Raw genomic sequence first — 9868 nt, forward strand, 5'->3', positions numbered from 1 at the left:
TCTAGTGGTTGTGTTTCTATACATGGTGATGCCATCTGTCTGTTCTAGTGGTTGTGTTTCTATACATGGTGATGCCATCTGTCTGTTCTAGTGGTTGTGTTTCTATACATGGTGATGCCATCTGTCTGTTCTAGTGGTTGTGTTTCTATACCTGGTGATGCCATCTGTCTGTTCTAGTGGTTGTGTTTCTATACATGGTGATGCCATCTGTCTGTTCTAGTGGTTGTGTTTCTATACCTGGTGATGCCATCTGTCTGTTCTAGTGGTTGTGTTTCTATACATGGTGATGCCATCTGTCTGTTCTAGTGGTTGTGTTTCTATACATGGTGATGCCATCTGTCTGTTCTAGTGGTTGTGTTTCTATACCTGGTGATGCCATCTGTCTGTTCTAGTGGTTGTGTTTCTATACATGGTGATGCCATCTGTCTGTTCTAGTGGTTGTGTTTCTATACCTGGTGATGCCATCTGTCTGTTCTAGTGGTTGTGTTTCTATACATGGTGATGCCATCTGTCTGTTCTAGTGGTTGTGTTTCTATACATGGTGATGCCATCTGTCTGTTCTAGTGGTTGTGTTTCTATACATGGTGATGCCATCTGTCTGTTCTAGTGGTTGTGTTTCTATACCTGGTGATGCCATCTGTCTGTTCTAGTGGTTGTGTTTCTATACATGGTGATGCCATCTGTCTGTTCTAGTGGTTGTGTTTCTATACATGGTGATGCCATCTGTCTGTTCTAGTGGTTGTGTTTCTATACATGGTGATGCCATCTGTCTGTTCTAGTGGTTGTGTTTCTATACCTGGTGATGCCATCTGTCTGTTCTAGTGGTTGTGTTTCTATACATGGTGATGCCATCTGTCTGTTCTAGTGGTTGTGTTTCTATACATGGTGATGCCATCTGTCTGTTCTAGTGGTTGTGTTTCTATACATGGTGATGCCATCTGTCTGTTCTAGTGGTTGTGTTTCTATACATGGTGATGCCATCTGTCTGTTCTAGTGGTTGTGTTTCTATACATGGTGATGCCATCTGTCTGTTCTAGTGGTTGTGTTTCTATACATGGTGATGCCATCTGTCTGTTCTAGTGGTTGTGTTTCTATACCTGGTGATGCCATCTGTCTGTTCTAGTGGTTGTGTTTCTATACATGGTGATGCCATCTGTCTGTTCTAGTGGTTGTGTTTCTATACATGGTGATGCCATCTGTCTGTTCTAGTGGTTGTGTTTCTATACATGGTGATGCCATCTGTCTGTTCTAGTGGTTGTGTTTCTATACATGGTGATGCCATCTGTCTGTTCTAGTGGTTGTGTTTCTATACATGGTGATGCCATCTGTCTGTTCTAGTGGTTGTGTTTCTATACATGGTGATGCCATCTGTCTGTTCTAGTGGTTGTGTTTCTATACCTGGTGATGCCATCTGTCTGTTCTAGTGGTTGTGTTTCTATACATGGTGATGCCATCTGTCTGTTCTAGTGGTTGTGTTTCTATACATGGTGATGCCATCTGTCTGTTCTAGTGGTTGTGTTTCTATACATGGTGATGCCATCTGTCTGTTCTAGTGGTTGTGTTTCTATACATGGTGATGCCATCTGTCTGTTCTAGTGGTTGTGTTTCTATACCTGGTGATGCCATCTGTCTGTTCTAGTGGTTGTGTTTCTATACCTGGTGATGCCATCTGTCTGTTCTAGTGGTTGTGTTTCTATACATGGTGATGCCATCTGTCTGTTCTAGTGGTTGTGTTTCTATACATGGTGATGCCATCTGTCTGTTCTAGTGGTTGTGTTTCTATACATGGTGATGCCATCTGTCTGTTCTAGTGGTTGTGTTTCTATACATGGTGATGCCATCTGTCTGTTCTAGTGGTTGTGTTTCTATACATGGTGATGCCATCTGTCTGTTCTAGTGGTTGTGTTTCTATACATGGTGATGCCATCTGTCTGTTCTAGTGGTTGTGTTTCTATACATGGTGATGCCATCTGTCTGTTCTAGTGGTTGTGTTTCTATACATGGTGATGCCATCTGTCTGTTCTAGTGGTTGTGTTTCTATACATGGTGATGCCATCTGTCTGTTCTAGTGGTTGTGTTTCTATACATGGTGATGCCATCTGTCTGTTCTAGTGGTTGTGTTTCTATACCTGGTGATGCCATCTGTCTGTTCTAGTGGTTGTGTTTCTATACATGGTGATGCCATCTGTCTGTTCTAGTGGTTGTGTTTCTATACATGGTGATGCCATCTGTCTGTTCTAGTGGTTGTGTTTCTATACCTGGTGATGCCATCTGTCTGTTCTAGTGGTTGTGTTTCTATACCTGGTGATGCCATCTGTCTGTTCTAGTGGTTGTGTTTCTATACATGGTGATGCCATCTGTCTGTTCTAGTGGTTGTGTTTCTATACATGGTGATGCCATCTGTCTGTTCTAGTGGTTGTGTTTCTATACATGGTGATGCCATCTGTCTGTTCTAGTGGTTGTGTTTCTATACATGGTGATGCCATCTGTCTGTTCTAGTGGTTGTGTTTCTATACCTGGTGATGCCATCTGTCTGTTCTAGTGGTTGTGTTTCTATACATGGTGATGCCATCTGTCTGTTCTAGTGGTTGTGTTTCTATAGCTGGTGATGCCATCTGTCTGTTCTAGTGGTTGTGTTTCTATACATGGTGATGCCATCTGTCTGTTCTAGTGGTTGTGTTTCTATACATGGTGATGCCATCTGTCTGTTCTAGTGGTTGTGTTTCTATACATGGTGATGCCATCTGTCTGTTCTAGTGGTTGTGTTTCTATACATGGTGATGCCATCTGTCTGTTCTAGTGGTTGTGTTTCTATACATGGTGATGCCATCTGTCTGTTCTAGTGGTTGTGTTTCTATACATGGTGATGCCATCTGTCTGTTCTAGTGGTTGTGTTTCTATACATGGTGATGCCATCTGTCTGTTCTAGTGGTTGTGTTTCTATACATGGTGATGCCATCTGTCTGTTCTAGTGGTTGTGTTTCTATACATGGTGATGCCATCTGTCTGTTCTAGTGGTTGTGTTTCTATACATGGTGATGCCATCTGTCTGTTCTAGTGGTTGTGTTTCTATACATGGTGATGCCATCTGTCTGTTCTAGTGGTTGTGTTTCTATACCTGGTGATGCCATCTGTCTGTTCTAGTGGTTGTGTTTCTATACATGGTGATGCCATCTGTCTGTTCTAGTGGTTGTGTTTCTATACATGGTGATGCCATCTGTCTGTTCTAGTGGTTGTGTTTCTATACATGGTGATGCCATCTGTCTGTTCTAGTGGTTGTGTTTCTATACATGGTGATGCCATCTGTCTGTTCTAGTGGTTGTGTTTCTATACCTGGTGATGCCATCTGTCTGTTCTAGTGGTTGTGTTTCTATACATGGTGATGCCATCTGTCTGTTCTAGTGGTTGTGTTTCTATACATGGTGATGCCATCTGTCTGTTCTAGTGGTTGTGTTTCTATACATGGTGATGCCATCTGTCTGTTCTAGTGGTTGTGTTTCTATACATGGTGATGCCATCTGTCTGTTCTAGTGGTTGTGTTTCTATACATGGTGATGCCATCTGTCTGTTCTAGTGGTTGTGTTTCTATACATGGTGATGCCATCTGTCTGTTCTAGTGGTTGTGTTTCTATACATGGTGATGCCATCTGTCTGTTCTAGTGGTTGTGTTTCTATACATGGTGATGCCATCTGTCTGTTCTAGTGGTTGTGTTTCTATACATGGTGATGCCATCTGTCTGTTCTAGTGGTTGTGTTTCTATACATGGTGATGCCATCTGTCTGTTCTAGTGGTTGTGTTTCTATACCTGGTGATGCCATCTGTCTGTTCTAGTGGTTGTGTTTCTATACATGGTGATGCCATCTGTCTGTTCTAGTGGTTGTGTTTCTATACATGGTGATGCCATCTGTCTGTTCTAGTGGTTGTGTTTCTATACATGGTGATGCCATCTGTCTGTTCTAGTGGTTGTGTTTCTATACATGGTGATGCCATCTGTCTGTTCTAGTGGTTGTGTTTCTATACATGGTGATGCCATCTGTCTGTTCTAGTGGTTGTGTTTCTATACCTGGTGATGCCATCTGTCTGTTCTAGTGGTTGTGTTTCTATACATGGTGATGCCATCTGTCTGTTCTAGTGGTTGTGTTTCTATACATGGTGATGCCATCTGTCTGTTCTAGTGGTTGTGTTTCTATACATGGTGATGCCATCTGTCTGTTCTAGTGGTTGTGTTTCTATACATGGTGATGCCATCTGTCTGTTCTAGTGGTTGTGTTTCTATACATGGTGATGCCATCTGTCTGTTCTAGTGGTTGTGTTTCTATACATGGTGATGCCATCTGTCTGTTCTAGTGGTTGTGTTTCTATACCTGGTGATGCCATCTGTCTGTTCTAGTGGTTGTGTTTCTATACATGGTGATGCCATCTGTCTGTTCTAGTGGTTGTGTTTCTATACATGGTGATGCCATCTGTCTGTTCTAGTGGTTGTGTTTCTATACATGGTGATGCCATCTGTCTGTTCTAGTGGTTGTGTTTCTATACCTGGTGATGCCATCTGTCTGTTCTAGTGGTTGTGTTTCTATACATGGTGATGCCATCTGTCTGTTCTAGTGGTTGTGTTTCTATACATGGTGATGCCATCTGTCTGTTCTAGTGGTTGTGTTTCTATACATGGTGATGCCATCTGTCTGTTCTAGTGGTTGTGTTTCTATACATGGTGATGCCATCTGTCTGTTCTAGTGGTTGTGTTTCTATACATGGTGATGCCATCTGTCTGTTCTAGTGGTTGTGTTTCTATACCTGGTGATGCCATCTGTCTGTTCTAGTGGTTGTGTTTCTATACATGGTGATGCCATCTGTCTGTTCTAGTGGTTGTGTTTCTATACATGGTGATGCCATCTGTCTGTTCTAGTGGTTGTGTTTCTATACATGGTGATGCCATCTGTCTGTTCTAGTGGTTGTGTTTCTATACCTGGTGATGCCATCTGTCTGTTCTAGTGGTTGTGTTTCTATACATGGTGATGCCATCTGTCTGTTCTAGTGGTTGTGTTTCTATACCTGGTGATGCCATCTGTCTGTTCTAGTGGTTGTGTTTCTATACATGGTGATGCCATCTGTCTGTTCTAGTGGTTGTGTTTCTATACATGGTGATGCCATCTGTCTGTTCTAGTGGTTGTGTTTCTATACATGGTGATGCCATCTGTCTGTTCTAGTGGTTGTGTTTCTATACATGGTGATGCCATCTGTCTGTTCTAGTGGTTGTGTTTCTATACATGGTGATGCCATCTGTCTGTTCTAGTGGTTGTGTTTCTATACCTGGTGATGCCATCTGTCTGTTCTAGTGGTTGTGTTTCTATACATGGTGATGCCATCTGTCTGTTCTAGTGGTTGTGTTTCTATACCTGGTGATGCCATCTGTCTGTTCTAGTGGTTGTGTTTCTATACATGGTGATGCCATCTGTCTGTTCTAGTGGTTGTGTTTCTATACATGGTGATGCCATCTGTCTGTTCTAGTGGTTGTGTTTCTATACCTGGTGATGCCATCTGTCTGTTCTAGTGGTTGTGTTTCTATACATGGTGATGCCATCTGTCTGTTCTAGTGGTTGTGTTTCTATACATGGTGATGCCATCTGTCTGTTCTAGTGGTTGTGTTTCTATACATGGTGATGCCATCTGTCTGTTCTAGTGGTTGTGTTTCTATACATGGTGATGCCATCTGTCTGTTCTAGTGGTTGTGTTTCTATACATGGTGATGCCATCTGTCTGTTCTAGTGGTTGTGTTTCTATACATGGTGATGCCATCTGTCTGTTCTAGTGGTTGTGTTTCTATACATGGTGATGCCATCTGTCTGTTCTAGTGGTTGTGTTTCTATACATGGTGATGCCATCTGTCTGTTCTAGTGGTTGTGTTTCTATACATGGTGATGCCATCTGTCTGTTCTAGTGGTTGTGTTTCTATACATGGTGATGCCATCTGTCTGTTCTAGTGGTTGTGTTTCTATACATGGTGATGCCATCTGTCTGTTCTAGTGGTTGTGTTTCTATACCTGGTGATGCCATCTGTCTGTTCTAGTGGTTGTGTTTCTATACATGGTGATGCCATCTGTCTGTTCTAGTGGTTGTGTTTCTATACATGGTGATGCCATCTGTCTGTTCTAGTGGTTGTGTTTCTATACATGGTGATGCCATCTGTCTGTTCTAGTGGTTGTGTTTCTATACATGGTGATGCCATCTGTCTGTTCTAGTGGTTGTGTTTCTATACATGGTGATGCCATCTGTCTGTTCTAGTGGTTGTGTTTCTATACATGGTGATGCCATCTGTCTGTTCTAGTGGTTGTGTTTCTATACATGGTGATGCCATCTGTCTGTTCTAGTGGTTGTGTTTCTATACATGGTGATGCCATCTGTCTGTTCTAGTGGTTGTGTTTCTATACCTGGTGATGCCATCTGTCTGTTCTAGTGGTTGTGTTTCTATACCTGGTGATGCCATCTGTCTGTTCTAGTGGTTGTGTTTCTATACCTGGTGATGCCATCTGTCTGTTCTAGTGGTTGTGTTTCTATACATGGTGATGCCATCTGTCTGTTCTAGTGGTTGTGTTTCTATACATGGTGATGCCATCTGTCTGTTCTAGTGGTTGTGTTTCTATACCTGGTGATGCCATCTGTCTGTTCTAGTGGTTGTGTTTCTATACATGGTGATGCCATCTGTCTGTTCTAGTGGTTGTGTTTCTATACCTGGTGATGCCATCTGTCTGTTCTAGTGGTTGTGTTTCTATACCTGGTGATGCCATCTGTCTGTTCTAGTGGTTGTGTTTCTATACATGGTGATGCCATCTGTCTGTTCTAGTGGTTGTGTTTCTATACATGGTGATGCCATCTGTCTGTTCTAGTGGTTGTGTTTCTATACATGGTGATGCCATCTGTCTGTTCTAGTGGTTGTGTTTCTATACATGGTGATGCCATCTGTCTGTTCTAGTGGTTGTGTTTCTATACCTGGTGATGCCATCTGTCTGTTCTAGTGGTTGTGTTTCTATACATGGTGATGCCATCTGTCTGTTCTAGTGGTTGTGTTTCTATACATGGTGATGCCATCTGTCTGTTCTAGTGGTTGTGTTTCTATACATGGTGATGCCATCTGTCTGTTCTAGTGGTTGTGTTTCTATACATGGTGATGCCATCTGTCTGTTCTAGTGGTTGTGTTTCTATACATGGTGATGCCATCTGTCTGTTCTAGTGGTTGTGTTTCTATACCTGGTGATGCCATCTGTCTGTTCTAGTGGTTGTGTTTCTATACATGGTGATGCCATCTGTCTGTTCTAGTGGTTGTGTTTCTATACATGGTGATGCCATCTGTCTGTTCTAGTGGTTGTGTTTCTATACATGGTGATGCCATCTGTCTGTTCTAGTGGTTGTGTTTCTATACCTGGTGATGCCATCTGTCTGTTCTAGTGGTTGTGTTTCTATACCTGGTGATGCCATCTGTCTGTTCTAGTGGTTGTGTTTCTATACATGGTGATGCCATCTGTCTGTTCTAGTGGTTGTGTTTCTATACATGGTGATGCCATCTGTCTGTTCTAGTGGTTGTGTTTCTATACATGGTGATGCCATCTGTCTGTTCTAGTGGTTGTGTTTCTATACATGGTGATGCCATCTGTCTGTTCTAGTGGTTGTGTTTCTATACCTGGTGATGCCATCTGTCTGTTCTAGTGGTTGTGTTTCTATACATGGTGATGCCATCTGTCTGTTCTAGTGGTTGTGTTTCTATACATGGTGATGCCATCTGTCTGTTCTAGTGGTTGTGTTTCTATACATGGTGATGCCATCTGTCTGTTCTAGTGGTTGTGTTTCTATACATGGTGATGCCATCTGTCTGTTCTAGTGGTTGTGTTTCTATACATGGTGATGCCATCTGTCTGTTCTAGTGGTTGTGTTTCTATACATGGTGATGCCATCTGTCTGTTCTAGTGGTTGTGTTTCTATACATGGTGATGCCATCTGTCTGTTCTAGTGGTTGTGTTTCTATACATGGTGATGCCATCTGTCTGTTCTAGTGGTTGTGTTTCTATACATGGTGATGCCATCTGTCTGTTCTAGTGGTTGTGTTTCTATACCTGGTGATGCCATCTGTCTGTTCTAGTGGTTGTGTTTCTATACCTGGTGATGCCATCTGTCTGTTCTAGTGGTTGTGTTTCTATACATGGTGATGCCATCTGTCTGTTCTAGTGGTTGTGTTTCTATACATGGTGATGCCATCTGTCTGTTCTAGTGGTTGTGTTTCTATACATGGTGATGCCATCTGTCTGTTCTAGTGGTTGTGTTTCTATACCTGGTGATGCCATCTGTCTGTTCTAGTGGTTGTGTTTCTATACCTGGTGATGCCATCTGTCTGTTCTAGTGGTTGTGTTTCTATACATGGTGATGCCATCTGTCTGTTCTAGTGGTTGTGTTTCTATACCTGGTGATGCCATCTGTCTGTTCTAGTGGTTGTGTTTCTATACATGGTGATGCCATCTGTCTGTTCTAGTGGTTGTGTTTCTATACATGGTGATGCCATCTGTCTGTTCTAGTGGTTGTGTTTCTATACATGGTGATGCCATCTGTCTGTTCTAGTGGTTGTGTTTCTATACATGGTGATGCCATCTGTCTGTTCTAGTGGTTGTGTTTCTATACATGGTGATGCCATCTGTCTGTTCTAGTGGTTGTGTTTCTATACATGGTGATGCCATCTGTCTGTTCTAGTGGTTGTGTTTCTATACATGGTGATGCCATCTGTCTGTTCTAGTGGTTGTGTTTCTATACATGGTGATGCCATCTGTCTGTTCTAGTGGTTGTGTTTCTATACCTGGTGATGCCATCTGTCTGTTCTAGTGGTTGTGTTTCTATACATGGTGATGCCATCTGTCTGTTCTAGTGGTTGTGTTTCTATACATGGTGATGCCATCTGTCTGTTCTAGTGGTTGTGTTTCTATACATGGTGATGCCATCTGTCTGTTCTAGTGGTTGTGTTTCTATACATGGTGATGCCATCTGTCTGTTCTAGTGGTTGTGTTTCTATACATGGTGATGCCATCTGTCTGTTCTAGTGGTTGTGTTTCTATACATGGTGATGCCATCTGTCTGTTCTAGTGGTTGTGTTTCTATACATGGTGATGCCATCTGTCTGTTCTAGTGGTTGTGTTTCTATACATGGTGATGCCATCTGTCTGTTCTAGTGGTTGTGTTTCTATACATGGTGATGCCATCTGTCTGTTCTAGTGGTTGTGTTTCTATACATGGTGATGCCATCTGTCTGTTCTAGTGGTTGTGTTTCTATACATGGTGATGCCATCTGTCTGTTCTAGTGGTTGTGTTTCTATACATGGTGATGCCATCTGTCTGTTCTAGTGGTTGTGTTTCTATACATGGTGATGCCATCTGTCTGTTCTAGTGGTTGTGTTTCTATACATGGTGATGCCATCTGTCTGTTCTAGTGGTTGTGTTTCTATACCTGGTGATGCCATCTGTCTGTTCTAGTGGTTGTGTTTCTATACATGGTGATGCCATCTGTCTGTTCTAGTGGTTGTGTTTCTATACCTGGTGATGCCATCTGTCTGTTCTAGTGGTTGTGTTTCTATACATGGTGATGCCATCTGTCTGTTCTAGTGGTTGTGTTTCTATACATGGTGATGCCATCTGTCTGTTCTAGTGGTTGTGTTTCTATACATGGTGATGCCATCTGTCTGTTCTAGTGGTTGTGTTTCTATACATGGTGATGCCATCTGTCTGTTCTAGTGGTTGTGTTTCTATACATGGTGATGCCATCTGTCTGTTCTAGTGGTTGTGTTTCTATACATGGTGATGCCATCTGTCTGTTCTAGTGGTTGTGTTTCTATA

Source organism: Coregonus clupeaformis, unplaced genomic scaffold (genome assembly GCF_020615455.1).
Source record: "Coregonus clupeaformis isolate EN_2021a unplaced genomic scaffold, ASM2061545v1 scaf2969, whole genome shotgun sequence".
NCBI lineage: Eukaryota > Metazoa > Chordata > Actinopteri > Salmoniformes > Salmonidae > Coregonus > Coregonus clupeaformis.